The 27,876-nt window shown below is 42.5% G+C and overlaps 1 protein-coding gene across 3 annotated transcripts in view; it reads right to left on the reverse strand.

The window, feature by feature from the left end:
* Rptor (regulatory associated protein of MTOR, complex 1) overlaps nt 1–27,876 on the reverse strand; it is a 392,354-nt gene that overhangs the window by 155,424 nt on the left and 209,054 nt on the right. Inside the window, exon 1 of one of the 3 annotated variants that reach the window (XM_013506089.1) lies at nt 750–811. The exons of the other annotated variants lie outside the window; for them this stretch is intronic. The gene's annotated coding sequence lies outside the window, so the exon portion shown is untranslated. Of the gene's footprint in view, nt 1–749; nt 812–27,876 lie in introns of those variants that run through there. 3 annotated transcript variants of the gene reach the window in all.

Here is a 27,876-nt window from a genome sequence, read left to right on the forward strand (position 1 = left end):
CCTTCAACAACAATAGCAGGTACACAACAAACACAGATGATCCCTGACTTCACGATGATTCAACTTGCAATTTTTCAACTCTGCAACGATATGAAAGCAACAAATTCAATAGAAACTGTACTTTGAATTCTGAACTCTTTCTACCTAGTGATACTAAGTTCAATACTCTCTTATGATACAGTGAGCTGCAGCTCCATGTAAGCTACCCAACCATAAGGGGAGACAATTTATACTCTACCAGGGTTATGGGTAGTACGGCTAAAGTATGATGTTCCACAGGTCAAGTGTATAACATGCATTTTCCACTTACGATGTTTAGAACATGCAGTAGATTCTTTGGAATATTTAGAAAATATATTTCCATATATTGCTAGTGAATAGTATATGCAGGAGAGGGGATGAAGATGAAGATGAGATTACAATCAGGAGAAATGGAGGTGAACTGCCCCTTTGTTTCCACTATTGGGGGTTGATCCTAGGCCTTCATACTGAACTATATATCCTCCCCTCCAGTCCCCCAGACTTCTGAGACAGGGGGTCATAAACTCACTAAGTTACCAGTCTGGACTCAAACTTGAAATCTTTCTGCCTCAACCCACCACAGTGCTGACATTTGCCACAAAGCCTGGCTGGCAGTGACTAGTTATAGGGGTGGAGGAGCTGGGAGGGTATACACAGCAGTGCAATAAGAGGGTAAGAGAGATAAAGAGGAACACAAAGGTTCAGAAGCAGAAAGATACGATGCTCACCTTATTTGCCAGTGATTTCTTCCCTCTGCAACCCTCCAGAGCAAGGCAGAGTGGAGCTGGCTGCTCAGCACCTGTGTGCATACTGCCCAGCTGTGCTCATGGCTGTGAGAAGCAAGACCTAGCTCTGCCAGCAAAGAGGAAGTTATATTTTGTTTGTGGCTACAGCAGCCAGTGTTTTATTATTCAAAGAGCAAAAGAAATAAACACAAGGGCCATGTTTTCCTGAGGGCACACAGCACTCCCGCTACCATGGGCCTCTCCACGGTGGCCTTAATGCTACTTTTGGTCAGCTGGTAGTTTCATTCTGAGAAGATCCTGCTGGGCCTGCTTCAAGGCACCTCGGCAACCTCACAGCCAGTGCAGACACACATGGCTCTGATGACAGTTTCACATTGTCAAGATCTCTCGGTGGCTGACTGATCTGCAGAGTCATATGCAAACCAGGCACCTTTGTTGTTTGCCTTTTCACCCATAATGTCCATATTGATTGGAATTTATGCATCCCAGTAACGGCAGACTCACTTGTATCCAACTAATCTTTCTGCCAATAACAATGAAAAACTGTGGAGAAGATTTTAAAAAATTGGAAATACCAAAGAAGAAATAAATGCAACCAGAAACTGGAAGCGTTATGACACTGTTATGGCTTGTGTCTGCAAGTCCCCCCAAATCCTCACACAGTCATGGGGTGGGCTTCTAGATTCATGTTTGATCCATGATTTAATGCTGAGATTATGGATGGGATGCTGGGATTATGTAGCAAGTGCTACACTTGCCCTGGGGTGGGTAGTTTGCACACAATGTGAGGCAGGGAAAGAGGCTTGCTTTTCCAGCTGTTGCTCCTCCCTTTTGCTATCTTCTGCAGCCATGAACTGTTGCCTTCTGCCATGTGCCACTTTGCCTTAAGCCAGCTGAGTATGGACTGAAACCTCCACAAATTGTAAGCTAAGTAAACCTTTCCTTCCTTAATTTTGGGTATCAGATATTTTGTCTCAGCAACAAAAGAAAGGTAACCAAGACACATACTTAACATAAGAGACTCACTCTGGATGAGTCACTTCTACTGGCATCACGATTCACACAGCACACGGGGACAGTACTCAGCTCAAAAGGAGCAGACTTACTAGGCTGAGGAGTCAGAGATCAGCAGCCAAGATTATCAGGAAATTATAGCATATAACTGAAGAAAGGAGAGAGCCAAATTCTGCATATAAACTTTCCTCCAGCTCCAGGCTGACTCATGAGTCACATGCAGAACTTGATGTGGAGGATCCCAGTGGAGCACACTCCTGGCTGAAAACTCTGAGTGGAGATTTCAGCATCTCCTGCCAGTAAAAAGACAGGGAGGGAGGTCAAGCCCACCTAAATTAAATGGCTTGATAAAACCTGGGACTTTCCAGGATAACCCCAAGGGATCATGCCTGAGTTACAAGCCACATCATAGGACTATGGGCCACAGCTTGGAATTAAGAGCAAAAAGAAACAGAGCAGTCCTGCAATCAAGGCTCTATGAGGTCACCAGATCCTCCTGTAGGAGCAGAGCTATACACTGTTCAGAGGACAACAGGACCTGGGGTTTTTACAGTGTGTCTCCAAAAGAGACAGTAGGCTATCTAAAACCAGGAGATAAAATAGTCAAGACAGGGCCAGGCACGGTGGCACAAATCTGTAATCCCAGTACTTGGGAGGCTGAGATAGGAGGACTGCTGCCAGATCAAGGCCAGCCTGGGCTACAAAGTGAGCTCAAGGCCAGCCTGAACTGTACAGTGAAACCCTGTCTCAAAAAGACAACAACAACAAAGTCAAGACAAACAGATTTGGAATGAGCAGAAAGAGAGAACTATAAGATTATAAAAAATAATTTGATTACTGACTGAGAAACAAGCACTATTATAAATACTGAAAATACAAACTTCTCTTAAACAAGAGCATCCACAACTTTACATAATGATGTTATGGTTATTAGAAAAAGTGTAGCATGGATAAATCAGTTGCTGAAGTCTGAAATCTCACTTTTGCCAATAACATTAGTCTCCCCTTACACCACAGTTGCTAACAATGGTTGGTTTTGTCCTCTGAACAACATTATTGGACAATGAAAAGTAAGACTGGGCAAAGGCAGAAGTAATAAAAATGTCTCAAAAAATTCACAAACCTGGAATAAGTAATTTTAATAATAAAAAAGTAACTGGTATTTATTTAGTCTTTACTATTTAGCATTTATTTTTTATGCTTTACTCAGATTGTTTAATTGTCACAAAATTCTATTAGGTACCACTGCCCATTTTATAGATTGAGGACATCTGTAAATTAGGAACACTACAGTGATTAACTCTAGGAATATTAAAGACAGCTAGATGTAGAGGCATTCCTGTAGTCTCACTTACTCAGGAAGTGGAGGCAGGGAGATTGCTTGAGCCCAAGTTCAAGGGAAGCCTGGCCAACACAGTGAGATTCCATGTATTAGTCAACATTTTTGACTCTAGAAAAGCCTGACATATGCAGCTTCAAGGAGAAAAAGTTTATTTTGGCTCATAGTTGTAGTCTATGACTGACTGGCTCTGAAGCAGCACCATGAGCAAAAGGCCATGGGAGAGAAAAACTGCCAAAATATCATAGCCAGGAAGAAAAGCTCAAAAGAACAGAGAGGAAGGGGCCTGGGACCAGAAACACTCCCAGGGCCATGCCCCCATGATCTAACTAGATACACCTGGAAGTATGCTTTACTAATCTTCCAGGTCTTTCTTAAAGCAAACAAATTAATAATCAAGATTAACACTTGTCTCAGGAAAAACAAAACAAAACAAAAAATCTCAAAAAAAATTATTGAAGACAACAAAAAGACATGAAAACCTTTCAAAAGACAGAAGAGATCTCTTTCAAAGAAATAAGAATCAGATTAATACAGAATACAAGGACACAATGGAGTGGTATTTGTAACTTACTGAAGAAAAAGAACTTCAAACCTAGAATTTTATTTTCGGCTGAACTGACATCCAAATGTAATAACAAAACAAAATGTGTTCAAGTACATACAGCCTCTCAAGGTTTGCCGCTAAAAGATGAGGAAGCCAGATGTTGTGGCACACACCTGATATCCCAGCATCGAAGAGGCTGAGGCAGGACAGGCTCGAGTTCAAGGTGAGCCTTGAACTACATAGTGAGACCCTGTTGGCCCACTCAGGGGTTCCCAAGGGAGATTTTCACAGGTGAGGTCCCAAGATTAAAATAACACACATATGCAAGACATGAGCAACAACAGCAGGCAGCATGGAGCAGAGCAGAGAGCCAGGGTGAGGGTGCAAGAGATCTGCCTGTGTCTTTACTGCATAATTTTTATTTATCTGTATATTTTTATATTACTGTATAATAGAATTTTTATATTTATTCATGTTTACATTCTTACATAGTGCTATAACCAGTGCATGCATGTGTACCTGTGCTAAGTCATGGTTACAAAACTGTATCCTACTGTGTGCCTGCACTAGACAAGCAGGGCCATGTGTCCTTAGATGCCCCTGAGCTTTGAGGCAGTCTGACTGGTTCCCCACATCCCACCCCCTCAAAGGCCAGGGGTGTGTAAATGTAACATTCTATATGTAACAGGGCACAAGTACCTGTAGTTAACAAATCAAGAACCTGTGGTTTTGCAAAACCACTTTTTTTCATTTGAACAGTTTCACCCATAAGCAACATCAAAGCCTAGTGTCTAACACTCAAGGCCTGGGTCAAATGTTGAGAGGGGCTTCAACCTGGAGGGCTAAGTTTATCCTTCTTGCCCTTAGTCAGATGCTATTCCTAGCAGCATCAGTAGTCAACTTTTCTGATCAGACACTATTCCTAGCAGTCAACCACTGCAATGCGTGGTCAAGGCATCTGCTAAGTCATTTCCTGGCAAGAGGAGGGGCTCATCTCCTGAACCATGATACCCTACATGGTCAGCTTTTTGGCCATGCTTCCACATCTCACCACAGGTTGGCACCCCACAAGGGACAGTGCCCTGTCACTCCTGAGCTGCCCAAGCTGGAAGCCAGATTGCCCAACTTTCTATATACACATGTAGGGGGCCTTCTTCATGCACCATAAGCAATCACACTGCCCACAACTCTGCCCACTGGCTTGACCTGCTGGTACCAGTTTTAAACTAGAGTACTCCTGTACTAGGCTGGACCGCAATTGAGGTCATGCCCTATCATCCATCCTCCCAGATGGGTTCCTGGAACATATACATCATGGGTCCCAAAACCATTGCCAGTTTGGCTGCCAACAGGCTACCTAAGAAAGAGGCCCATTGGTGGAGGTATGTCCCCCAACATGTGAGAGTGAGGCCTGTTCTACACCACTCCTGGGATGGACTGTCCACATCCATACCCAGCCCTCTATCTGTCCTGTGATTCCTCATAGGCATGTAGAGCAGCATACAGTGCTGCTGTTTCTCAATCAGGGAATACCAGTTCTTGGCTCCCTTCCACAGCTGTGACCAAAACCCAACAGAGTGCTTCTGCTTCCCCTGTTTTTGCCATAGGCCCCAACCAAATCCATCATCATCCACACTGACAGGATAAATAGCAGGTTGGGGTCAATGATTCATAGGGCTTGAACCTGTGCAACAGCCTGCTTTGAGTCCTAAAAAGCAGCTTATGTTGCATCCATCCAGCAAGCAGCTTCTGCAGTGTCTGTGCAGCTCCATGCTGTGACCCTTTTGATCACCTGGTATAAAGGGCACAGCAGGGTAGCTAGGTGCAGTACATCTGCCAAAAACCTAGCAAGCCCACACAGACCTGCGTATCATGAGTCTGGTCTTACCTGACCCAAGAACTTGACAGACAAGCCAGTTCCCTGGACCTTATCTTTGTCCATGGCCCATCCCATCGCCTTCAGGTTGTGCATGGTGGCTTTCAAATTTGCAAGACAATCAGGTTAATATAATATCATCAATACAAAGCAGTGACACTGAGTATGGCCTGGCCCAGGTGGCCAGGTCTTGGGTTCCTAGGCCAGGACACAGAGTTGGGCTATGCAAATAGCCTTGTGGCAATATCTGGACAGTCCATTGTCTGCTCTCCCAGGTAAAGGCAAATTGGTCCTGATTGCATCACGGTGAGATCTCACTGTCAGTCACTATGACCTGTCCAGCCTCTGCATGGGCCATACTGAAGGGCTCTGTGCAGGGAGTATCACCCCTGTTTTTTTCATTTCCGAGACAGTCTGTCCCATCTAAGGGCTCTAGATAGCCAATACAGCTTTATGCACACAACCCATGTGGCCTGTGGGAGAGTCAGCAGTGCATGGTATGGAGAGTCTCCGACTATGGTTTTAAGCACTCAAATTTGAACAGAATTCTCCCTGCATGATGTCTAGCCAAGCACAGTCAGTATGTCCATCTCCAGGATGTATTCAGCAACCAGGGAAACATAAACATTATATAGGCACAAGGGCAAATGCCCCATAACCAAAGTCAGTTTAGCCTTCTAGACCATGATATACTGACCTCTATACCTGTCTATGCATGCAGCAGGTCCTGTATAATGATCTGGGTTGCTGTACACTAGCATTGATTCAGCTCTGGTATCCACCAATGCTAACACATACTGCACATGTTGTGGGGGACCAGTAAAGAGTCAATTCCATATGTGGCCTCTGGTCTCCTGGGACTCCCAAGACCTAGGTAGCATGACCTGCCTCCTAAGGAGGTCAGTGTCACTTCTTCCAGCTTCACTGGGGCTGCTTTGGTCTTCTGGCCCTGACCAATCGGTCGGTATTGCTGCTCAGGGCATAACTGCCTCCACAGAGTCAGCAACACATCCAAAGGCTGCCTGTCTAACTTATTTGTGGCTAGGCCAGCTGCCAGCAGGTACATCCAGATCTGGCATCAACCGACCTTCAGGGGCCCCATAGCCTGTCCTTATGGGAACAGCCCTGCTCACCTGGGGCCCCCCTTCTTTCTCACCTTTGTTGGTAGTTTTCACAGATGTCACCTTACCATGGCACTTCACTTCCACATCTCCCAGCCTTGCCAAGGCATCCACAGCATCGTGGATTGGGTGATCTGTAAAGGGTGCTAGAAGGCCTGCCGCTGACCTGAAGGTGCCACCCAATCCACTATCCAGGATTATGTCCTTCATGCATAACCATCAGCAATTCTTCATCTGGGCTACAGTACTGCAGTGTAAATATCATCTGCCACGTGCCCATTTCATATAGCACAGTTGTCCAGTCTAGATAGTGACTTGCTCTGGCAGGTCACCTGGATTCTCCCAAACCAGGTAAGCTGCTGCCATCAACCAATTTATCACAGTCTGATTATCTGCTTCTGGGGCTGTCCTCTGCACATCCTGCAGAACCCATCTCATACAGGAGGTGCTGGCTATGCCAGCTATTTGGGATATCTCCTGTGGACTTAACTGCATGTTATCAGCCCCATTGTCCCACAGCCATAGCAGCCACATGGGCACTGTTTCACTCATTTTCTGCTTTAATTGTTTTGCCAGCTCCCACAGCTCCATGGCTGTATAGGTCATGTACATTGTGTGCTGGCTAGAAGTAGGTGGCCCTCCCAGTCTTCCTCCCCCAGCTATGATGTCCAGCCAAGCACAGTCAGTATGTCCATCCCCAGTATGTATTCAGCAACCAGGGAAACATAAACATCATACAGGCACGAGGGCAAGTGCCCCATAACCAAAGTCACTTTGGCCTTCTAGACCGTGATACAGTAACCTCTATACCTGTCTATGCATGCAGCAGGTCCTGTACAACGATTTGGGTTGCTGTACATTAGCAGCAACCTCCACTTTTTGATGAACAGCAGCCCTAGCAAGCAAAACCAGGGGATTTTCCTAGGAGTTTTCTTAGACACGAGGACTTAGACTTCTGGAGACACTTGTGGAGAAGGCAGTGCTTCCTACACCTCGAAACCTGAGCTCCACAGCAGCCAGCCATTGCTCAAGGTCCTTCTCTATCTGCTGCAGCTGGTCTTCTTGCCAGAAAAGGCCATCCACCTCTTGATTTATGAAGTAGAAGAAAGTAAAAAACAGCCAAGCCACCCAGCTTGCCTTTTCATGGTGAGGGGGAAGAATGTGTCTGTGTATTGCTTCCAAGGCTTGCAAGACATTCCTAGCCTCCAAATGGACTGATTCCTAGTCCTCCAGGGCCTCCAAGCTGCTGAAAAGGTAACTACAGGTAGCCATGTCAAGGCTGGGGTCACTTATCAGCCATTCCCTGGGGCTCTCTCTTGCTTTTGGGCACTATTTCCACAGTCTCCCTGGGACCACTCACTTCAGTGTCCCATCAGTTACACCAGTTGTTGGCCCACTTGGGGTGACCCAAAGGAGATTTTCACGGGTGAGGTTCCAAGATTAAAAGAGCACACATATAAAGGCCTTGAGTTTATCTTTTTTTTTAATAGCTGAGTAATACTCCATTGTATAAAAATATCACATCTTTTTTATCCATTTCTCAGTTGATGGGCATTTGGGTTGTTTCCAAGATTTGGCTATGACAAATTGTGCTGCTATAAACATGGGTGCACATATATCACTGTAGTATGATGTTTTTAATTCTTCTAGGATAACACCCAGAAAGGGAATAGCTTGGTTAAGTGGGAGCAACTTGAGAGCATACTCATAAGTGAAATAAATTTGACCCACGTATGTAAACATCATATTATCTCCCTGGTGTAATAGCCTGAAAGAGTAAATAAAACCTAAAACACACAATAGATAATACGAAAGGGAAAGAAATTGCTCAAAGGAAGGAACAACTGGGATGAGGGAAAGAAGAAAAAGAAGGAAGGACATATATATGAGATAACTGTACTGCTGATGTCTGGTGGTTTGTTGAAAGAAACAGTTAATGCTTAATTTTTTTTTATATTGACCAATTTTGCATGCTTATATCTGGTAATCTGAGCAACAGATTTAAAGACAACAATATGCAATATAACAACCACTGGTGAATTGCTACCATCTTGTCTAGCGAAACTCTGTATGGTTTCTAATTTTTTTAATTATTAGATTTTATTCTCTTTAATGGTTTGATCAATCTTGCATTCTTACATTTGGTAATCTGAGCAACTTCACTGAAGATAACAATATGTAATATAACAACTACTGTTAATTCCTATCATTTTGTTTTGAAACCCTGTATCGTTTTTAATATTTTTGCTTTGTTTTGTTTTTGTCTGTGATGTGGGTATTTTGCTATTATTCTTTTTTTTAACTATTCTCTATAAAATAAAAAAATAATAAATAAATAAGTAAAAGAACACACATATGCAGGACATGAGTAACAACAGCAGGTAGCATGGAGTAGAGCAGACAGCCAGAGCCACAGCACAAGAGACCTGCCTGTGTCTTCATTGTATAATTCTTATACATGTTGTTATCTCATTTTTACATAGTGCTGTAACTAGCACGTGTATGTTTACCTGTGCTAAGTCATGGTTACATAACTGTATCCCACTGTGCGCCTGCTCTAGACAAGCAGGGCCACACCCTCAAGTGTCCTTAGACACCCCTGAGCTTTAAAGCAGTCTGAGTGGTTCCCCACAGATCCTGTTACAAAAAACCCGAAAACAACCACACAACAGACAAAAACCAACTCCCCCTCCCACAACATACACACAAAAATAAAGATGAGGAAGTCAGTTTTGGGCCACACACTTAAGTTGGAGGAGAAATCTGAGATGCTGAAAGAGAATATGTCTGAATTGAAAACCTAGAAAATATAATGTGATAGGGTGGGAGGACACCACCCATCAAAGGACTATTGTTATCAAAGACATGTTGTAAGGCAGATTAAAGGGACATAAAAAGCCCAGGGCAAGATCTGGATGGCTGAGAATAGTAGAGTCATCACATGCTTGTCTGTGTACTATGTGCATGAAAAAAACGTACCCTGCTGCAGTCCTTATGAAAATGCTACTAATGCCTAAGAAATCCCCAAATGACCTTGACCCCTGCTCAGAAACAAAGGCTAAAACCCTGATTGGTCCAGCCTATACCAATCAGCAAAACAGTTTGCCCCTATAAGTATAGGCACATCTCATACTCACTCGGCATCCTGAGCAGGATGTCCCTATCTGGTAGCACCAGTCTGCTGCTAAGGTAGATTCCCTTCTGCTTTCTCTGTATGTGCCACACTTTAAATAAACTTCTGCTCTGCACTGTCTTGACCTCCCCCTCTCCATTTTCTGCTAAGAGGCCTACTTCTTTATTCTTCGACGGAGTGTGGGCAAGGACCCAAGAAAGATGGAGGGACTCTTAGCGCCCCCTCCTCAGAGGCACCCCTCCCACCAGACGCAACAATGTCAAAAACTTCTATAATTAATATGAAAACCAAAAAATCTAATGAAAAAATGGATGAGGGATATGAGCAGGCATCTCAACAACAAGGAAACACATGGCCACTAAACATGCAGAGAGATGTTCAGTGTCCTTATAGGTGTAGGATATGTGCAAATCAAGACCACCTGAAAGCTGGGTGTGGTGATATATCTATAATTCCCATTACTCAGAGGCTCTGGAAGAAGGCTTACAAATTTGAGACAGCCTTGCCAATTTAAGAAGACTCAATCTCAAAATAAAAAGGGCTGGGGCTATAGTTCAGTGGTAGAGCACTTGTATCCCATACACAAAGACCTGGATTCTACCTCCATGACTTCAAAACAAAAAGCACACACAGAAATCATTCTACACTCATTCAGTTAGCATAAAATGAAACAGCATGACATTGTCAAGTACTACAAAGGATGTGGATGTCTTAAACACTACTCTAGGGGTGAAACATAGCATAACCATTTTGGAAAACATAACTATTATCTCTTAAATTTTTTTTTTTTTTTTTTTTTTTTGTGCTGGGAATCGAACTTATGACCTTGGGCTTGCCAGGCAGGCCCCACGCCGCTGAGCTAAATCCCCAGCCCTATCTCTTAAAATTGAACATTCCCATAAACTATGATCTCTCAACTATTTTTCAGTATAAATGAAATCCTTGCATAATATTCAACAGAATACATGGGATTACTGCTTATAATAGCAAAAGTACAGCACAACACCTCAAAGAAAACAAGGAAGCAACCTGTCAAAGAGAACATGGTATATAGACTGGTGTATCTACAGAGACAATGATATCCAGTGGTGGTTAACTTATGGCATGTATGTTCCACCTGGCTGTGTGTTATCACTGAAAGTTCTAAAAACATTCATCATCACTGATACAGATGATTAAAAGGAAGGGAATGGGCAGACATGCACTGATACAGATGAATACTAGCAACATAATACTAAGTGAAAAATGTCCCGCAAAATCACATTTAGCATTACTGTCATCAATACATTTAAAATCTGAGAAAAGTAGTAACATTAATGTTTAAAAAAGGGTACCAAAGAAATGATGAATCTGGAACACAGGGTAGTGGTCATGGGGTGGAGAGGGCAGGGAAGTGCCAGGCTGAGCACTGAGAGGCTACCGCTAAGGTCCAGGTTTTGCCTAGGTAGTGGGCTTAAGAGTACTTGTTACACACACTAGGGAAATACGACAATTCACTAAACACGTAACATCAGGCAAATATAGACTAATGATGAGTGTGAAGTAAAAATTAGCATTAATCTGAGGCTCTATCCCCACTTCACAACTGATGGCCTGGATTTATAGAAGGCTGGTTACCTATGAGCTTTCCATACAACTCTGCAAGAATTTGACCACTGTATTTTTTCTTTTCTTTTTTTGCATTCCAGGCCATTAAAAATGGGTCTTTAGGTATCTCTGTGTTTAACCTATCACAGTCACAAAGCTTCTGGCAGCAGAGATCTCAAACTTTAAAGTACACCATATATAAAGACCATATCAGATAGCTGAGTTTAGGGGCTAATAAAGTAAAGATCCTAAAACCGGCACCCACATTAAGAAACAGGACATCACCAAACCTAAAAGGCCTCATGTGTCCTCACCATAGTACCCACCCCTTTCCTCTCCAGAGGGAGCCATTCTGCTCTTGTGGTACTGATTTGCATGGGTGGATTTATTTAGGAATCAGCTACTTTGCAGAACACTTAGGCTATTGTTCATAGTTTTTCAACTAATTTTATTGTTTTTTTTTTTCAAAGTTGAAACTTGCACCACATATAAATAATGCAAATTTGTCTTCTCTTTAGAATGTGCCTTCAGTATGTAATAGCTACATCTAGGAAGCAACCCAAATGCCCATCAACGGATGAATGGATAAAAAAGATGCGTTTTTTAAAATATATAATAGAGTATTACTCAGACATAAAGATAAAATTGACATATTTATAGCTAAAAGGATGGACATGGAGGCCATAATCATAACTGAAATAAAGCAGATACATGTGTAAATATCACATTATCTCTCTGGTGTGAGAAACTGAAAATACAAGTAAGAACCAAAATGTACAATAGATAGTGAAATAGGAAGACACTATTCAAAAGGAAAAGGGAAATAGGGAGGGGACAGAGGGAAAGGAAGGAAGGAAGAGAAAGAAAAAAAGAAGGATAAAATGAAAACCGAGCTTTGTGAACGGGGAGGGGAAAGGGGTTTGAAAAGACAGGATAAGAATGGGAAAAAAAAAAAGAGGAATCAAGATCTATCATATACAGATACAAATTCCCTATACTGGATATAGTCATTATGTATACCTAAATTGTACTAATAAGCAAATAAAAAAAATTTGAACGTGCTTTTCAACTTGTTTTCTCATCTAATCAATATATCAAATAGCATTTTCAGAACAGAGTATGTCCAGTGAATGAAAGTCCTAAATACAACAAGTACTCTTCCTGTTAGGAATGAGGGCAGAAGGGTGGCTGCTGGCAGAGGAGAAATTTATCTTCAGCAAAAGAAGTATTTTATTGTTGTTCTCAATACTAGCTTTTGGTTAAGTTCATTTTTAATTTTATCAAATATTTTTCCCTTTGACCTATTAATCAGATGAGGAACAGTATTAGTGGATGGCCACATGGACGGTCACCTTCACATGACCCTGGTATGACTCTCACCTGGTCAACACTTAAGATTTTCTCACAGTACCAAAGGATTCAGCTTACTCATAAATAACTTTGAGCCTCACCTGTATTGAGGATGAATGCATGTGTGTATTTGTCAGGTTTGGCATTCTAGTTATTGTGACTTTAAGAAAATAAGGGAGCTCATACTAGTAAATAGCATACACTTAAATACTGTTTTGTTACCACTGTTCCATATTTCAAGAATAATTATGTATGTGAATCTTCACTGCTTTATTTTTTTGTGCTTCTCATTATTTCTTATTACTTTCTATTTCCCATAATACTCATTCTACTGACAAGTGATTTTAAAACCATTTAAATTTCACAACTGTTGATTTCTTAAAGTTTTCCCTTCTCTGTCAGTTCTCTTTTTACTTTCTTATACTATTTTGCCATCTCAATATCTATGGTTTTTTTGTTTGTTTGTTTGTTTCCCTTGCAGAGCCTACTTCTCTGTAATTTCATTGAGCAGTGCTGTCTGATCTCTTCAGTTGCCTAGACCTGACAGGCACTTTGTCTATAAATATTTTTTCTCTCCTTCTGGTGCATCCTAGAATGAATACATTCTGCCCAGCATCACTGGTTCCACCCAGACTGCATTTCCCGCCTTTACTCAAGCAACCAGGGCTCGTGCAAAAGCCACATGGTGCAGAGGCAGCCAGAATAACCACCAGCTCCACTCCAATCACTTCAGGAAACACTGCTGACTGCTTAAGTATGGTGGAAGCCATGTTCCCCTCAGGCCTTATTCAAAAGAAGTGGAGTTTTTAAGGTCTTTGAATACTCCTGCCTTTCTCATGGGCAGGAAGTTATATGCCAGCATCTGTGGCTTTTTTCAATTTGGTCCTACATGTCCTCTATGCAGCTGAAATTTCACACGCTGGAATGGTGGTGCACACTTGTAATCCCAGCACTTGGGAGGTTGAGGCAGGAGGACTGCCGTGGGTTCAAGGCCAGCCTGGGCTACATAGTGACACTCTTGTCTCAAAAAACCAATAAACAAACAAATAAATAAATAAGAAATGCATCACAATTTGAGGAACTTCCAGCCCTGATAAAATGTTTTTTTCCCTTTATATTCATTGTTTTGTGTTTGTGCTGGGGATGGAACCCGGGGTGTTATGTTGCTCTACCACTGAGTCACACCCAGCCCTATTTCCTTTCCTTTTGTTCATTTCACCTGTGTTACAGTGCCATCTTTTTTTTTTTCTTTTTGAGACAGGGTTTCACTATGTAATTCAGGCTGGCCTTGAACTCACTTTGTAGCCCAGGCTGGCTTTGAACTCACAGTGATTTTCCCGCCTGTCTCCTGAGTGTTGTAATTACAGGCATGTGCCACTATGCCTGGCCTACAGTGCCGTCTTTCTCAGACTTGTCCTGGCCTGTGCTGTGTCCCAACACAATTGTGACTCAACAACTGACTGTCCTTCAATTCAGCTCAGCTCTGACACTACTTGGAATGAGGGAGGCCCCCCAGGGGAAGGCTCCGTCCCACGGATGATCTCATTTCAGATGCCAGTCACAAGTCTTGCCATACTTATACAATATGAGCAAGTGGCTATCAACTGGAATTCCCAGGGTCTCTTCCTGAGATTCAACAAAGCACTAGAACAACTCATAGCGTGCTGAAAGGCCCTTTACTTACACTTAGCGGTTTATTATAAAGGATACAGTTTGGGCATAGCCTGATGGAAGTGAAGCACAGGTTTGGAGCTTCCATGATGCTCCAGCCCATCATTCTCCAGGCATTTCCAATCTGAAAGCTCCAAAGCCCCTCTGTTTATAAGTTTTTAATGTAGGCTTCATTACCTAGGTATGACTCACTGGCCACTCAGTTACCAGCCCCTCTACTCCCTGAGGCTGAATCTTTGGTTCTTGCCTAGGTCTTTCTGGAGATCAACCCACCCTGATGCTGTCTCTGGGGCCCTCAGCCATCTTGGTAGACAACAAAGACACTCATATCTTGGGGGTTTTCAATGAACAAAGACCAAATATTATATTTTTTAATCACACCACACAGGGGTTATGAGAACTACCAATGGATTCCTTGTACCACAGCAATTCTAAAAGTTTCTCAAGTTTTGCCCCCTCTACTTTCTTCCCTATCTTGACAATTCTGTTCTCTCTGGAGGCAGGTGGGATCTGAGAGGTGCTTGGTTTCCTCTCCCTGGAGGGCGCTATAGTGCATCACATCAGCAGGGGCTGCTCTTCTGCACTGTCACAGAATAGTCGCAGGATGTCAGCCATTGCCAGGCTCCAAAGATCAAAAACCTGGCTGCTGGAGCCACTGTTGCCCTTAGTCGCTGGCTTGTTATTTCCATTTACAGCCTGGTCCTGACTAAAAGTGACTGAAAAGGGCAGGATGAGATGCCCAGTGGCTCTGCTGGAGCCATCTGTGTTCTCCCACATTTGCTGAGAGGCATCTGAGATCTTCAGGGTCTTTTACAAGGGAACTGTTCTAGGCATGGGTGAAGGACTAGATGGTATAAACAGACAAGGTGGCAATCATCTGGGGGCAGGGTGGTCCACACACTTGTCAGCATTTGCTACTGTCAGATTTATGAAAAAGTGATTGCAACAGTTGTGCATTAATATCTCATTGTCACTTTACTCTGTAGTGCTTCCCTGAATGATGTCAGCATCATTTCACTTCATTTGCCATTTCCTTTGGTGAGGTATCTGCTCAAATCTTTTGCCCACTTAAAAACTGTTTTTGTTTCTTTGCCAAATTTTGAGGACTCCTTCCATGTTCCAGTGTAAGTCCTCTGGTCAGTGACAGTAGCTCCTCTGTGTGGCAAGGCAAGGGTTGTGGCAATTCCAACTTATTATCTTTTTCTTCTACTGAATAGATTTCTGGAATCATACCTAGGAACTCCTAATGAAAGGTTTCCTGTTATGGTCTTTTTATCCCTTAATAACAAACAAACAAAAACAATGTTATTGTTTTTTTGGTTTTTTTTTTTGGTTTTTCTCCGGTACCGGGAACCGAACTCACGACCTTGCGCTTGCCAGACAGGCGCTTTTTGCCGCTGAGCTAAATCCCCAGCCCCTAAAACAATGTTATTGTTGTAAAAATCTAAAAGTTCACCTTGAGTTTTACACTTAGGTCTGCAACCCAGCCTGCATCACGTTTAGTATAAGGTCCTTGTCACAGACAAGGTGAATTTTATTGGGCACAGATGTCTTATTATTCACAAATAATAAGAAACATCTGCAGCAGTAACTATCCTTTCCTTTACTGAATGGCTTTGTTAAAGTGAGCTTTGCATTTTAACACTGTAGAAACTTGCTAGGTATTTTGTAATTTTTGTAATATTACAGCTATATTGTCATGTGTGTTTTGCCACATCATGACTCTTGTGGTCTAAGAAGCTGCTATTTTAATCATGATTAAGATGACTGTGTATTGGCAGCACAAACCCTTTTACACTGCAGCTGAGCCCAGTGGCCTGGTGACAATCCCTTTGACTACTGGCTGTAGACAGCCACACTGACGCCTATGCTCTGATACTCAAACAGTTTAGTGGTGTTTCAGACTTTTCCTTCCAGAACAGGCACCTGGAAGCTGAGACACTGCCCCTTCTGGGAGGATAAACACAAGTGCTCTCAGACTGCCATCTGAGACATACATCACTCTAAAGAGGCACTGGCACTGCAGGCCCTGCTGAGTGAACAGCCCTGTGACTTCTTTGAAAACTGGACGGCATCACAGACCTGGTCGACTGCCACCCTGAAGAAACTGGTCATTTGAATTATTGCACTAGCACACTGTGCTCAAGTAATTCTTTTAGCTATTTTTGCCTATATTTTCACATATTCCTTTTGCTTATTTCTGCTTATTCTGCTTTTGTGTGCAATAAACTGACTCATTTAGAAGCTATCTCTGCCTCATTTTGCTTATAATCTGATTAAAGGATAAAAAGATTGGTCCCTCCTGAGGGAAACGTAATCCTTGAGATTGAAGGGTTATCAGTTATATGGGAAACTGGATCATCCTGGATGCTCTGGTGTGACAAATGGTACTGTTTCTAAAATCTGGGCTTCTGTCAACTTGCAAGTGTCTGGAAATATAATTTATTTATTGATCTACGCTATAAGCTTGCTATAAGCACTTACCAGTTCTAAAATTGCTTCAGTAGATTCTATTGGATTTTCTACAATTAATTGGCTTTAAATAAAGATGGTCTTATTTCTTTCTTCTTAGTATATGCAACTTATATGGTTTTCTTTGCCTTTTTGTATATTTGCTGCTGAAGTGAGCACTTCCTTCCTTTTTGAAATGTAAGTCTTATAACATCATGGCCAATTGCAATATTCACATTCAAGCCTCATCTGTGATATTAAACACTGGACTAAAATTTTTTATGTACATCATCCATAAGGCTGAGGAATTCCCTTGTATTTATGCTTTGAGTTTTAAACAAGAATAGATCTGAAAATTGTCACTTTTTCTCTTCATTGGGATTATCATGACTTTGTATTTAATGTTACATGTTAATCTGGTGAATGCCTCTGACTTACTTCTGAATGTTGAACTAGCCTTACAGTTTAAGTATAAACCCCACCATTATAATGTGTTTTCCTTTTTTCCTATTGTGGCATGATTAGTACATATTTTTTCTTTGTCCCTGGTTCCTCTCACAGAGCCCTTAAAATTCTTGGAATTTCCTGAGTGATAAGAGTGCCTTTGATCATTTCTATGAAGTCCCTTTTGACCCCATCTGAGTTTATACTAATGAGGTGAGTCAGAGGGGATCTCTACATAGCTTCAGGATAGGGGTGGGCTACCAGAGAGCTCAATAAATGAAAGGAGGGGTGGAATTTTTAGTCCTACATGGACTGTGGCTATAGGGCAGGGAGTCTCTGGCTATAGAGACTAAGCCATAGAAACACTCTAGGACAAGGAGATTCCAGAGATTCTGGGTTGGAAGATGAGTGCAAGGTATATTGAGAATGTGTCAGACCTTCTGCTTTCTCTGGGGGTAGGAGTTCCCTTCCTTACTCTCCCTGATTTAGGATATGGCTTGCACCTGGGGCAAAGGCGGAGACAAAAGACAGGACAAGACCCTGGAAATACATTTCCCTTGTGGGCTGTCTGTGGGAGTTCTGACTTAATCTGGGAGGTCTATCATGCTTCAGTCTTTAAGCAATGGCATCTGTGTCCTGTTGTAGCCACTGAGAGTAAAGCTGCAGACAGCTCACTCCCACCAGGCAGGACCAGGTCTCTTAAAATCTATGCCAATGAAGGTGTCAATGAAACTTCCACAGTGAGTACTTGAACCCAGTCCTCCTAAATGGAAAGCAAACTGCCAGAGAGGTTGTGCTACAAATATTCCTTTTTAAAACAAATCTCTGAAATAACTCACAATGCAATAAATACCCATTAAAATTAAAACAAGAAAATTCCTTCAACTCTGCCATAAAACAAATCAAACAAGAAGGAAAAATAAATGACCCACATATTATCAGTGTGCCATTCACCTGATATTTATAACTATGAAAAATAACTATGATTAAAAAACTATGCCCGTAGAAGAAAAAATGTAGAACAGATTTTCTTAAAGTTTAATAAACATCATAAGAGGCTCTGAAGACTTAAGCACCCGCACTGGGCCAACAGATCAGGCTAAACATCAACATGGAACCACTTAGGCTCAAAGCTCAGTATCATGGTGTGACAAAATGGAACTGTTTCTCAAACCAAGTTGCTTACTTGACCTTCTAGGAACCAGGGTTAGAGATATAACAGGTAAGGTCCTAAACAGGCAGGGCGTTTCCACCTTATGATGACGCTTCCACGAAAAAAGTAACTTACAAGGAACTCTGAAATGACCAACTCATTTTTTTCTTCTTTATTTCTGTTTTCCGCAGCCCCTCTGTTTACAAAACCAACTCTTCTGCTCAGCCCATCAGAATACTTATCCTATTTCATTGAATGAAGCATTGCCAATTCTAGTATTGAAAACAAAGCCAGAAAAGATCTCTGTATTTGCTGTAATTTTGCTCTTTGAAGTTAATTTACAAACTTTAACTAGCTGCCACTTTTTAATGTCCCTCTGTTTAGCAGCTTCTAGGCCAGTGACCAGGACAAGACACAAATGAGCCACAGGCATTTGCTGCCTCATAATTGCCTTCTCTGCTTTAGCAGCAAGTGAGCTGAAAGAAAACCTCATCACTCCATTAGTAAGAAAGATATAGATGAACTCCTCCTCTGAGCTCGCTCCTAAACAATACATAAACTGACCCATCTGTGTTGGGCTGTGCTGCAGCCCTGTGCCAGGGCCTGGAGCCTCACAGGAAATGGAGGAAGGGCACTTTGTATCTGCAGCATGCAGGGTCCCCTGGCAACAGAAACTCCTGGCTGGCAATGACACTAACTGCATATTGAAGTATGGGGAGGGGTGGCACGATGTCTACCCTTTACTAAAAATACTCAGAAAAACACAACGATAGAGCAAATAACATGAGAAAATGATATATGCAGGTTCATTTTATTCTCTCAATTATTGTTTAAAATGATTAAAAACTGTCTTATAATAAAGAGAACAATACAGACAGAGATACACTGAGACAGAGGCAGACAGACAGAAGTGAATGGTGAGTACAGACACTCTACGTGGATGAGACAGAATCAGGAAAACATCTAAGGGTGCTAGCTAATGTTTCAAAACTTGTATCAGTGAAGGATGCCAAGATTTAAAGGGAGGTTCTTAGCTTCTCTCACCTCCACTGTCCCTGAGGTTACCAATAGTGAATACTGACTTGCAAAGCAGAAAACTAACAATCCTTTGTTAAAAGGCAAGTCTCTTCCCAGGCACAACTGTCAGGACACAGACAGCCCACCTGAACGTCAGTGGTGCCCTCCACAAAGTAGGATCTGTGCCCTGGGATGGGGCCTGCTTATATTCAATGCCACCTCCTGCATTTAGAATTCAGCTCATTTGGGACGGCTTCAAATTCTCCATGTTTCTCAGCCTGATTCAACTCTCACTGTATTTTCACCTAATAAACTAAAATAACAAGGACTGTGTTTACACTACACGCTGACAAAGATTAGAAGTGAATAAATACTAAAGTGCCTGGAGGAAGCCATGCAGTCAGGCAGCGGGACAGCTGCCGAGGGCCTGCACATAGAACTCTGACTCTGCCCTCAGGAGTCCCGGTCGGTCGTACATTCTAATTTAGGAGAAGCCTTCATGATGGCAGTGCTAAGAAATGGCTACAGAGCTGGCTCAGGCCGTGATCCCTTGAGAAGCAAGGTCCTATACTATCAAAAGAAAATGGTGCTAAATACCTGAAAGGGTAACTTTCCCACTAAGTACATCCTGTATTTTCACATGCAGCAATGGAGCTCTCATCTATCTTTGTCTAAGATAGTCTTATGAAAGAGCCATAAAACTCAGTTTTTAAAAAAAACGTGTAATATTTTTCAATTACAAAAAACCAGATACTTAAATTACAATCACTTGCCACGTTTACTTTCATTGTCTTTTCTTTCTTGCCATCTGGCTTTTCTTTTTCCACATTAAGAAGCCATGCCCTGAGGCTCAACCTTCCCCTTACATCCTGAAGTTCACTGGGTGGACACACCCCCATGCTGACAGGGTGGAAGAAGCATGCCAGCAAAGGGTCAGCTGCCTCTACCTCAGTGGCAACTGAAGGCAAGAGGGCACTGCTGCAGCCCGGCATGCCTCACCTCTTACCACTCGGTGGCAACCAACAAAGAGCTGATCTCACCTATACCACCACTGTGATATGCTGGGAGCAGCCCAGCTGCTGAGCTGTAGGCCTGCCACTGTGCAGGGACCATTTCAGCACCAGTCAGTTCCCATCACAGGGAACAAGACTAATGTCACCGTGGAGCTCCGAAACTGCTGCACATCTGGTGGCCCAAAGCTAAGCCTGGAACCTTCCAGAGAACAGTGCAAGAAGAAATCAGCTGGGAGGAATTTTAAACAGGCCTGGAGACTAAATGGGTCAGAACCACAACTCCCTCTTTGATCCAGACATAGACAAGAAGCCCTCAGTGCAGGATAGAGGTTCTACTGGAGTAACAGATCTCTCTCTCTGCTCTCCCCCCTCCCCCGCACCTCGACTCAGGAAGGTTGAGCTGGGATACAATTCAAAAGCCCAGTCTGTTTAAAATCAGGCAAGTTTCACTTGGGGCAAATGTCTCAGGTTCCCAGAGTTCCCAGCCAAGATAGTGCTGCAAAATCTAATCTCAAACCATTCACAAGGAGAGGCCTTTTTTGAAAACATTTCACTCACTTGAAACCTGGGAAGGTCTTCCTATTAATTTTTTTCATTGTGGTGGTGGGGATGAACCCAGGGCCTTGGCATATGCTAGGCAAGTGTTCTACCACTGAGTTACACCCCAGCCCTATATTAAATTTTTCCAGGTTTTCTTTGGTTGGACCAGGTTTAACTTCTAGGAACCTTGAGAGCAGTGAGACACACAGAAACAAGAGAAAGAGTACTTGTGGTATAGTGGAAGTTAAGGGCTGAGCCTAGACTACATGGTCAAAGATAAAATGCAATGTTTTAATCTGCCAATTAAAGAAATTAATTCATTTAAAACATTTTCACTTGTCAAATTAAAATGTAATTAAACCCCAAATCTGAATTGCACACACCTCCACCTGACTTTCTTGTTAGCTCAAGGCATCCAAGAGTCCACAGGATTCTGAAGAAGATTCAGATGGGGACCATAAAATCACATAAGTGTCTTCTATGCCCAGGAAGTTTCCATTTGCTACTGTTTGGGCCCTGGTGTATGAAAACAGTGATTCACATGGGTCCAAAACTACCCATAGCAACGTGGCCGGTTAAGGGGCTCAGTACAAGGACCTACCTCTGGGGCTGAAGGTCAGGATGGGTTGAGACCGTGTGACTCAGCACATTTTTGTCAACTCAATAATTAGCACATACCTTTCACTAGTGGAGGAAACAGTCTATCACCTGAAACTCCTCTCAAGAAAGAGGAAGGGGGCCTGGGGATTTAGCTCAGCGGCAAAAGCATCTGCCTGGCAAGTGCAAGGTCGTGAGTTCGGTTCCCGGTACCGGAGAAAAACAAAACAAAACAAAACAAAAAAAAAAAAAAGAAAGAAAGAGGAAGGGCTAGGGATGTAGCTCAGCAGCACAGCATCTGCCTGGAAAGTGCAAAGCCCTAAGTTCAATTCCTAGTACCAAAAAAAAAAAAAAGAGGAAGAAAAGAACAACAAGTGGTAAGATGAATGCAGGTACGAGTAAAGGGGAGAGTGGGTGGATTTATGGGGCCCTCATGATAGAACTGACCCATGCAGCAACTGGAACAGGGGAGAATGCACAGGCAATTTCTATTTACAGATGTGCACACATTCCTTCCTAATGTGTGAAACAGAGACACACAGAAATAGCATAAACCACAAGGAGGGAAAAAGCTTGTGCATCTCAGGCCAGAGGAGATAACATATTGTACATTTTCATAAAGGACCTCCTCTTGCTGGCCTGGGCCCTGCCTAGCCTGGATCAAATGGACATGCTGGCTCTGGTAAACCACCATTTGTCAGGCTGGACAAGTTTGATGTCTGGGCCAGAAACAATCCACTGTCCATCAGCTGTCACCCTTAGGATCAGACCTTATTGATTTCTGAGCCTGAAATTACACAGTCTTTGTTCCCATCCCTGTCTTTTCTGTTCCCCTCCCAACACCTAAGCTCTCCCTATGGGCTTCTCTGTTGATGGCTGCAATTTTACTTAGGAAAAATAAAGCGCCCAGAATGCTTCTGAACATTAATAGCGCCAACATGATTTTAACTTCTCATGCCTGAAACATTTATCAATTACAGTTTGATAAGTACTACACATTTCAGCTGCTTTATGACCATGAGCACATTAACTTAATAGAAGCAGATGGACATGATGGTAACATTGCTGGTTTGAGGATTTTGTATGGAAATCCAGCCAGAGGCATGAAAACTTCCCACTAGAAGAGCAAGTTTCCCTGCAGATGAGAGGCCTGCAGTGAAGTACAGCTGGATGAAGGAAAGGAGGTCCACATATAGTCACTGGCTTTTCTCCATGCTCTCAAGACTACCAGAGGCAGGGATAAAATCTCTTTCTGGGGTGGGAGGTAAGTAAGAGTGCTGGGAGGAAAGGCTCATTCTGGCATTCTGGGAGCAAATAAGAGGTCACATTAGTCTTCCAATTAAATTTAAATGTCAATTGTGTTCTTTAAGGAGTTTGATATACAATCACCCTTATCTGCCTAAACAAGGTAGGGAGGTTGGCAAGCATGCTTATTTTGTCACTTGCTGATTTAATCTGCCGGGTCCTGGTCTGTGGTTTAGATGTGGAGTCAGTTGCCCTACAAAGTAACCCTCTACCGAGGTAGGGTCTTGTTCTGTAGTTCAGGTTGGCCTTGAACTACCAGCAATCCTTCTGCCTCAACTTTCCAAGTGCTGGGATTACAGGCATGCACCACCATGCCCAGTATAATGGGATTTATCCTATTATACAAACAACATAAATGTTGAAGGATGAGTAAAGCAATGCTACTTCCTCTATTGAGTCCTTTGTTGAGCCCAAGCCTCTATCTGTTTTACACATGTCCCCATGTATTTGCTGCTTTGTCACAAGACATACAAGTCCCATCCTCCTGGTCAGATCCCTCAACAAGGCACCAAAAAACTACAGAGCATATTTTCACTTACTTTTATGAACAATTCTGGTCTTTTAATAGTGAGATGTCTATATCCATGAAGGAAAGACAGTTTATGGCAGTGTGCACATACAAACAAGAGCTCTCATGCTTAGTCTTGCAAACATCTTCAGCTTGTGCTCTGTGAAGAGGTTGGGGACAGGCATGGGCTTGGATGTGTATCTCATGTTGTCCCTTTCGCGTTGCTTTCCCAGTGACAGTGGTGAGTGTAAACTGAACTTCTTGGTCCAAACCATGGACAGTGTCCAGCTCTACTTGCTGGCCTCATGAGCTCTTGCTCTTGACTGGACTTGATTATTATGTCCTTTTCTGAAGTGCTGTGGTTTTATCATCCCAATCCCTAAAGAACATTCTTTCAATAATTTTTGGTATGTGACAAACATATTTAAAAAACCCCAACAATATCATCAAAATGGAAGAAAAAAATTGAAAAAGTAAGATTTCATTGTAATTTTTTTCACTGCTATTTTTAAATGAGATGGGTGGGTCATCACTATTCTTAAGAGGTACAAGCATATGAAAAGCTGGGATCATCCTCCTTCTGAGCTTTTCTCTTTGGGAAAAATGAATAGGACAGTTTCACACAGCCCAGAGAAGGCTGATTTCTTTTCTAACACCAATTCTCACCTGTCATTAAATTTAGGATCTTTGAGTGGTGGCTGCCCTGACATCTGGTGGCATGGAAAAAAGTGTGAACCTAGGTGGTCTTAATGCTGTATTGGGGGCTGGGAGTTCAGCTCAGTGTAGAGTATTTGCCTGGCATGTGGGAGGTCCTGGGTTCTATCCCAAGCACAACAAAAAATGAAAAGAAAAAAATAAAATTATATTGAGAGCTTGAGTAATCCATAAAAGATAAAATATGTTTTCACATACATATTAAAATTGCAAACATTTGTGCAGTATATACAAGTCATCTCCTTATCTTTTCCTGTTTTTATAAACTACATAATGAATTAGCATTTTAACTTCTATACAATAAACTAACCCTATCCACTGTCCATTGAATGTTGCTCTGTATAGAAACATGCTAAGCTACAGGTCTTCCCCTCTTTGACCTCAGAAATTAATCTTTTCTTTAATTACATAATCCCAAAGTCACTACAGTAATACATGTGTCATTTCTTTGAAACAGTCTCAAAGTGAAGACTATACAAGTCCAAAGTATACATACTTAAGGCTTCACCATATGATTTACAAAAACTCAGTCAAAATAGACAAAAAACCTAAATGTAATAGCTAAAACTATAAAACTTTTACATGTGAAATCTTAAGTGCAAAGTTTCATGACCTTGGATTATGTAGTGGCTTAAGCATGACACTAAAAGAATTACCAACAAAAGAAAAAAAATAGATAATTTGTGCTTAACCAAAACTTCACACTTTGCTACATCAAAGGACACTATCAAGAAAGTGAAAAGAGAACCACAGAATAGGATAGAATGTCTACAAGTAACACATCTGATAAGGGCCTAGTATCTAGAATATAAAAACATCTCTTATAAATCCACATGGACAAACAGTCTAGTGAAGAAATGAGCAAAGGACTGGAATAGATATTTCTCCAAGAAGCTATATGTCCAAGAGGCCCAATGGAAAGAAGCCCATCGTCTTTAATCATTGGGGGATTACAACTCAACTCACCATGAGGCACCAGGGCACATGCACTAGGGCCACCCTGGCAGGATTGACAGGTATCAGAAAGGCATCTTGGCCCTAGTCCTGCTTGTATACTTAAGTGTTCAAATATGTATTACAAATATTTATCAGGAAATTTGGGAGTACCCTGAAACTGACATATACTCCAATGCCGAAGAACTTAAGAGGAAGCCAAGGATGTTCCACTGTTTCTGTATGACTTGCCCTGCTAGAGTCAGTTGCCCTCTTATTCCAATCAGTAGCCCAGCACTCATGTTTACCAAGGAGATGTAGTTCCCCTGTCACCTAGAACCATCTCACTGTGACCTCATAGTGCCACTCCTTCCTCACACTGACTGGCCAAAGCCAAATAATAGGTTTTTTTTTTTGCGACATGCAAAGTAAGGGATATTTTCTTCCTAAAAAAAGATAAGACAGTGTCGAAAATAACACTTATGTACCTGTATGATTTTGGGCCATCTAACACATAGTCTAAAACTCTGTAAAAGAAGGTTAGAAACAGCTACTAAGAATTGAACATACTGAATTGAACAGTTGAATTACTGACCCTATTCCTGGAAATGTTTTTGGAGAAATAATCCAAAATGAGAAGTTCTATGCTCTGCAGAGATGAACAGAAGCCTGCTTCTCCCACAAACACAGTAATTTTACCATGATAGGGAAATCCTCAAGTAATACAGTCCATAAATATGATGGAACATTAAATTGGAAAATAAAATACTGAATAGCAATATAAAATAACAGTCTTAAGTAATCTTTGAATTTTGGAAACAAAATACAAACTATATATATATCCAACTGAGTAAAATTATGTACATATATGGACAGAAAGGATAAAGGATATGGAATAACAAACAGCTGGGGCTCTGGGTACTTTCTTTCACTTCTTCCTTTTCATTGTCTGCCATGTTAATGCCGTTTGTTCAATAAGTGAGAAGGAAGGCTCACTATGGGGCCCTTACAATGTACACAGGACCAGGGGCTGGGGATTTAGCTCAGCGGCAAAGCACCTGCCTGGCAAGCGCAAAGTCGTGAGTTCGATTCCTGGTACTGGATGAAAAACAAAAAACAAAAACAAAGAATGTACACAGGACTGGGCCACATGGGCTGAGCTTTTCTGTCCAAACCTGAGGGTTCTGCCCACACTGGGTCACCTTACTTAATGCTATCAGAGTGCTGCTTGGGGTAGAAGCAGGGCTTACTCCACATCCTTAAATTGCTGCTCTTCAGCTGTCTTCCTTATTCTCAAGCACCCCCTGAAGAGTCTGAGAAAACAACTGAAGGGGCCTAAAATCAAGGTAAAGAAATCTAGAGACTAAGAACAAGCCAAAGGAGAAAGCCAAGGATGAAAGAACAACAGGGAAGAAAAAGTGGCTGGAGATGAGAAGAGCAGAGGGAAAGGCTTGCCAAAGGCTCTTCTGAGCTCTTTGTGGCAGGAAAAGGTATCTCTACTTACGGACTCCAGCATCTGGCTGCAACTTCCTGCTGCCAGGGCAGGCACTCCTGCTTAGCTGAGGGCCCAGGCTTGCAACTAAGCTGTCCACACTGTGAGGGGCAATGGCAGCAAGAAAGGGAAGGAAGACTTGAACAGGACTAGGAGCAACCATGAGGACAGGTATACAGCTTGAATGGAGGCTGACAATGTACCAATGGTGCAGGTCAGGAAAGACAAATTTTAAGAAAACAACTTCATTACTTCATACCTTTCCAAGCCAGAAGGGAAGGCAAAATGTCCTAAGGACAGATGCTGTGTCAGGTCCTGATCTCTGGAGGTACCTCCTGGTACCCTGTAAACAGGGAGTCCTCAGGATGAGCCATATCACAGTGCCCAGCTCTGCCTGCACTGACGGCTATGTTTAGCAGCCCGTAAGAACACCAGCAGCAGTAGGCAGCAGAAGACAGCAGTAGGCCATGGGGGTGAGAAGGTAGGTCTGGGATTAGTGTCCAGCCTCCCATTGGGCTTTGCTGGAAATCTGGCTGTAATATCAGGCAGCTGTATGCTGAGCGTCTGGTTGCTTATCAATCATACACTGATGCTTCCTGCATTACATCTGCTATCACTGCTCCTGGGTTACTAGCAAAAGCAAATGTGCAACCATATGGGAAAATGCTTTGTAAATTACAGAGCGTTATACAATTAATACATGAAGGCTTGCATTTACATTGCAGTTTCCTCTCCCGCAGATATCTTGGACTGACCCACTTGTTACCTCAGTTGCTGGGAGGCACAGCATCATTATCATATACAGGTCACGGAGAAAACTGACATCTGGAGAGGAAGGTGGCTTCCTAAAGTTGGAGCTGGACATAGGACCAGATAGCATGCAGGCTCCTGCTTCCTAAGGAGACCATGATGGCCCTAGCACTTGACAGCAGGGTGTTTCCTTTTTTTCTCTTTTTTGGTACTGGCAATTAAACAGAGGGTCTTCACACTGAGTTACATCTCCATCCCTTTATTATTTCTATTTTTTTATTTTGATATAGTGTCTTGCTAAGTTGCTAAATTGCCCAGGCTGGGCTCAAAGCTGTAATCCTCTTGCCTCAGCCTCCCAGAGTGCTGGCATTACACATGTGCACCACCATGCCTGGCTTGATACTAGGATGTTTCTAACAGATATCCCAAATAGTGTTCCCATCAGGGGAAAGGCAGAAAAACTTACAGGAGTAAGTTAATTGCAGTAAAGAACCTGTACCCTTCGGCAGCATCCTTCCTGGCCTGCCTCAAAAGAGGGCCTGTGTCACAGTACT

The sequence above is a fragment of the Chinchilla lanigera genome, unplaced genomic scaffold (genome assembly GCF_000276665.1).
Source record: "Chinchilla lanigera isolate Chin_1 unplaced genomic scaffold, ChiLan1.0 scaffold00105, whole genome shotgun sequence".
Classification (NCBI taxonomy): domain Eukaryota; kingdom Metazoa; phylum Chordata; class Mammalia; order Rodentia; family Chinchillidae; genus Chinchilla; species Chinchilla lanigera.